A 6,050-nucleotide genomic window follows, 5' to 3' on the forward strand; every position below is an offset into this window, starting at 1 on the left:
GGGGACTAAATTGCACAAGAACAAAATAAAAGGGGTAAAAATAAAATAAAATAAAATAAAAGGATGCAGGATGAAATTAAAAATAGGCAAAAAAGCGGAAGGGCCAAAATAACAAATATCCCCTCCCTTCAAAAAACACTCGGATCTTAAAGAAATTCAGGCCGACAATTCGGGTTACCTTAAAAAGACATCATTTTGGACATCTGAAGCTAAGCCCAAAACGAAAAACGACGTTGTTTCAAGTGGGCTATATAAGTAAAAAATATTTTTAAAAAATTCATTTGCAACCTCTTTGAAAAAAAATCTTTCTTTCTTTCTTTTTTCTCTCAAGCCATCCTTAGGTCCGACCATGGGGCGGTGGGTCTCCGCCATGGCCATCAGTCATGGCGACAGAGATTGCCGCCTTCAATGGCCGGAGTACCCAAAAAAATTCTCCTTTGAGGCCCTTAACACGTAGAACCCGAATTTGAGGTCAAAACCCCCTAAAAAAGCTGAGTTTTAAAAAGAAAAAAAACGATAAAACCCTTCGATTTAAAAAAAAAAGACGATGAAACTTTTCGATTTTAACTTTTTTCGACGAGGCCCTCGTCGAATCCCACTAGATTCGAAGACCTGTCAAATCGACGAGGGCCACTACGATGGTGATGGTCGCAAAATAGGTAGAAAAATAAAACATTTTTCTATTCTTTCTCTTTTTTATGTTTTCTTTTTAAAAAAAAAATTAAAATGAATAAGAGATGCGCTACCTTTTTTTAACTTCTTGTTTTTGTTGTATTTATTTTCGATTTCTTGTGTAAAAAAAACAGATTGTTTGTATTTGGTTTTTATAGCCAAATCGATTACAATTTTTTATTACTTTTTTTTTCCTTTTTCTGTTTTTGTTTCTATTTTCTTCCTCTTGCAGGTGGCAATGGTGGTCAACGACGATGGGGAGCTGCGCCTTTGCCATTTCAGTGAAACGGTGGCAAGCCTTGGGTGACACGCCTGTTGACATGGAAAGGCAGATGAGCGACAGCGGCTGGAGGCTTAGAGGAATTAGGGTTTTTTTTGTTTAATTTTTGGGTTATTAGGCTGGTGTATTTGGGCTTTAGGTTTTTTATTTATTTGTTTGTTGTTTGGTTGATTTGTTTCTATTGGGCCAGATAAAATTGGCCTATTACATGATGAATGACTTGTTTAATGTGTTTTTGAGAGTTAATTCAGTGGCTCAACGACCTCTACCCCCTCGTTCTAAAAGCTTGATACGATAGAATATTCACAAACTTCCTATTGATTAAAATTCAAAAAAGCAGGGTCAAAGAGTTTAAAGGTTTAGTGAGTGGTGATTCAACCAGAGCCGACTACTAGTTAGCAAACACAGAGAATTTTAGATGAAATGTTATGTCCTTTTGAAGATTTTCTAAAATGTGTTGTGCCACCATTAAAAGAGGAGACTTCTCACTAGTAGTCGACTTTAACTAATATGGTATCGAAAGAACGGATTAACTAGGATTTTTTCCGAATTGAATTCCAAAAAAAATATGTCAGCAAACAATATTCAGACAAGAAGAAAAAAAATTCTTGAGTTGAAGCTGAGAAAGAGATCAGTTGCGAAATATGAGCAAGAATTTGTTCGATTTAGTAAATATGCTCATATAATGGTGCCGATTGAAAAGGAATTGTGCATTTGTTTCGTAGATGGATTGAATAATGAGATTAAAATGCCTGTGTGTGGAATGGAATTTTGTGAGTTAGTAATTTTTTTTGACTGGGATTAGAAAATGGAAAAAAAAAATTGTTATCACAAGAAATAAAGTGAGAGAAGAGTTCAAGAATTCAGTAAATAAAATGTATCTAGAACGTTTTCTACTTTCCCGCTAAAGAAAAAATGAAAGAACCAAATAGCCATTTTTAGTGCCATCAGGCTTTTCTGGTAGAAATTGTATGAATAGAGTAATGTGAAACCATCGATGATCTTAGTAACCAGCGCAGGTAGCATAAAAAATGTAAATAGACTTACATGTGGCAATTATGGATGAAATCATTCTGTGATTTGTAGATTGAAAGATGAATCCTATTTCGTTTGCGGATCTCTAGATTATTATAAGAAAGACTGCCGAATCGAGTTGATTTGAACATAAATAAGAATGTAAGACATGTTGTTACTTTCACGAGATGCATACAGTTAGGAATTTGAAGCACAACTAGAGTCAGAAGAAGCGGGACAAAAGACATAGCCGTTTGATCTGAAGCTCAAACTCTCGCTAGAGCTTATGTGATCCGAGTGCGCAAGGAAGACTCAGTTCTTAATGATATTGTCGATATATTTTTTTACCTTTGATGTTACTGTGTATGCATTAATTGGCACTCTGACGACACATTCATATATATATATACACAAAATTAGAAACAAAAAAAAGTTTACCGGTTGAGGCGATTGAATAAGTTGTTAAAGTAATAAACCCTTTAGATCAAAGAGCCATAGTTGATTTGGTTTGCAAATAGTGCCCACTAAAAATTTAGAGCTATGATTTTCTTGTTGAATTGATGTTGCTGTCATTTAACGAATTTGATGTTATACTGGGAATAGATTGGTTGAATGTTGATGATGTTGTAGTGAATTGCTGATAGAACGGTGAATTGATTTCTGTTGAATTTGCTAAGTATGATTGTTTTTCGAATATAATTTCTGCGATATCTGTATAGAAGTTTATACGAAGAGACTATGATATGTTTTAATTTATATCCTGGATTCTATAATATCTAAAATGAAAGTTGATCAGTTACCGACAGTTTGCAAGTTTACATTTTTTTTCCAGCGGAATTGTTGGGTTTACTGCTAGAGCTAGAAAACAAGTTTGTTATAGAATTAGTGCCAGGGACAACTTCAATTTTGATTACTCTATACAGAATGAATCCAACTGAGTTAAAAGAATAAAAAGCTCAGTTGCAAGAATTAATCGACAGAGATTTTATTTAATCAAGTATATCAACTTGGGGCGCACTAATTCTATTTGTGAAAAAGAAAGATAAGTCAATGAGATTGTGTATAGATTATTGACAGCTAAAATAAGTTACGATAAAAAATAAATAGACATTGCCTCGTATTGATGAAATGTGCCATAGTGTTTTCGAAGTTGATCTCAAATTTAGTTACTATCAGTTGCGAATTAAAAATGTTAATTCAACCCAAATCCAAGAAGGAATTCATTGTTTACAGTAATGCTTCACTCGGTTGACCTTGAATTATGCTGATTCGATTATTACAAAATTGAAAGTTAAACTGTTAATTCTTCAGAGAATTTTTGAAATGCAAAGAAAGGTTCGAATTTGTTAGCTAAATTAGAACAAATTTAGAATAATCAGATCACCAATTTCAATATTGATTGTAAGAGTAGTTTATATTTCCAAAATCGATTTTGTGTGTTGGACGATTCAGATATTATGCAAGACATCTTATTCGAAGTTCCTAGCAACGATTTTGTGATTTAAACCAGGCAAAGACAAAATGTGTAATGATTGGAGACAAACTTATTGGTGGATAGATTTAGTATCTAGATTACGATTACCTTTGACGATAAGAAATAAAGTCTTAATCTAAATTGTAATTATCAGGCTGATGAAATTGGCTCATTTTATTCTAGTCAGAATGGATTACTCATTTGAAAAGCTAGTTGAGTTGCATATATATGAGATTTACCTCTAAATTCTGATGTAAATTCATTAAGTTTTCGTGCAAACATACGGATAGTCGAAACGGATAATTCATATTTTGGAAGACATAATACAGTGCTATATCATTAAGTTCAAGGGAAATTGGGAAAACGTTTACCATTGGTTGAATTTGTTTATAATAACAACTACTAGTCTTGTATCAAAATGATACAGTTTGAAGTTTTTATGGATGCCAATCTAGAACTCTGTCATACTGGTCAAAATGGAGAGAGAATAAGCTATTTGGGACAAATTTGACTTGGAAAAATCAAAGAATCTTCTAGAACACAGTAACCAAAACTATTTTCAAGTGAAAAATTTCGAGGATGAAATTTTCCTAAAGGGTGAAAGTTGTAACAACCCGTTTTTCAGTGGTTTTAGGACCACAAATTCGACGAGTGAGTCCGTAAATATTATTATTTAATATTTACAAGTCAAATATAGTATTATAATAAATTTTCAATTGATAATTTTTGAATGAATAGTTAAGTTCAAGAGATTTGTACTTAAAGTCAAGTGGTTTTGAAAAATGTGGTTTCGGGACATCATTGCTATAAATCGAACCCATAAATATTTTTATTAAATATTTACAGAGTGATTATATAGGTTTATTAAAGTTTGGTCCGAAATTTTAACATTTAAATAGTTAATTAAAAAAAGACTAAATTGTAAAATTACAAAATTCAATCGTTATTGATTTTTATTAATTAAATGATTTATTTAATTAACGTGAGAGGAATTATAGGAAATTAAGCCATTAAGATTAAATTTGAACGGTAAGTGGAAGAATTTAATTAAAATTTATGTGTTTTATAATAATATTATTATATTAATGAAATGTTAAAATAGTGAAAAGCATAAAAGAAAGCATCATCTCTTTCATTTTAAATTTTCTTCACTGAACCTCGATGGCAATGAAGCTTGAAGTTTTTGCCTTTGTTTTATTCATGCATGGTAAGCCTTTGTTAATCCATTTATTTTTTTTTAAATTTTATATTTTTGAGATCGTTGTAACTAGGTTCAGTTAACTCGTATCTCTATTTTCAAATCTATTAAAGATTTTAAAACTTTTCATTGCTGAATCTTATATGTTTTTGAAACAATTTTTAGATTTGGAAGCTATGAAATGTTTAAAAGCTATTAGATTTTAAAAATTTGATATGGCAAATATATTATAATATACAAGGATGAAGCCATGAATTTTTTTCTTGGGGTCGCAGGAAAGATGAAATGTGTGCATCTCCAATCTTCATCTCTCGATCAAAGCACTGATGAGCAAGGGATCCAATTTAGTCCCCCGAACATGTGAGTCGTGCATAAAAAGTCTACATATCTTAAGTGCCCATGAATGACCTCCGGCTTACTTTCACTTAAGTTGTTTATGTATGTCTCCAAAATTTGATCTTTGGGCTGAGTATATAAACAAAAAAATGAATAATCTAAACAATATAATAATTAACTATTTAAATTAAAATAATTTAATAAATTTTCTTGCCATTTGTAATAGAATGCTGGAGATATTTTGTCATCCAAATGAATAAGTTGATTTGACATTTAAAATTTATAAGAAAAGAATCAAATCAAGAGAATAAAATTCAAAAAAATTAAAAATAATTGAGGATTGAAATTTCGAAATTGAAAATTGAAAATTGAAAATTAAAATTTGAAGATTGAAATAAGATTGAAAAATAGGGATTGAAGATTGAGAATTTAGGAAAGAAGAATGAATATAGAGTATTTGGTTGAAAAGAAAGAAGGTTTGAGGGGTTTATATAGAAATTTTTATAGTTGTTAGACCCCTACTAGTTGTTGAAAAAGTTTTCATTGAAAGAAAAACGAGTTCTACAGAGCGCGTTTTGTTCTCTCTCCTGAAAACGCGTCCTATATGGCTCGTTTTCACTAATGTGGGAGTAAAAATGTGTCTTAAAAGACGTATTTTCCTTTCTCTCTTAAAAACAACATAAATGGATAAATTTAAAAAAAAAATCAACCATATTTTTTAAATAATTTTTTTCCCCATATATACATAAATTAACCCATGGTTGGGTGATGTAATTAAGAACTAAGAATTGTGGAGCATCATGCTTTTTGCCGCCCTTTTAAATGCAGAAACATCATGTGAAGAAAAAAATTTAAAACCAAAAGGAAGTCTTAATATCGAAGTAATATTTTTAAATTACGTGTTTGCTTTTAAATTTTATTAAATAATATATTTTAGTAATTAAATGAGAATCGATCTAATTTATAAGAGTAAATTATAAAAATAGTCACTTTTGCTTGTCTCAGATTATATTTTAATCATTTATGTTTGAAATGTTATGTTTTAATCACTTACGTTATCATTTTGTTATGAAGTA

General features: G+C 30.7%; 1 long non-coding RNA gene across 1 annotated transcript; it reads left to right on the forward strand.

Moving 5' to 3' along the window:
* Window positions 1–285: 285 nt before the first annotated feature.
* On the forward strand, window positions 286–1,211 carry LOC128295141 (uncharacterized). Its single transcript, XR_008285463.1, has 2 exons — window positions 286–659; window positions 905–1,211. It is a non-coding gene; the product is annotated as an uncharacterized LOC128295141 (long non-coding RNA).
* Window positions 1,212–6,050: the final 4,839 nt, after the last annotated feature.

Source organism: Gossypium arboreum, chromosome 7 (assembly GCF_025698485.1).
Source record: "Gossypium arboreum isolate Shixiya-1 chromosome 7, ASM2569848v2, whole genome shotgun sequence".
NCBI lineage: Eukaryota > Viridiplantae > Streptophyta > Magnoliopsida > Malvales > Malvaceae > Gossypium > Gossypium arboreum.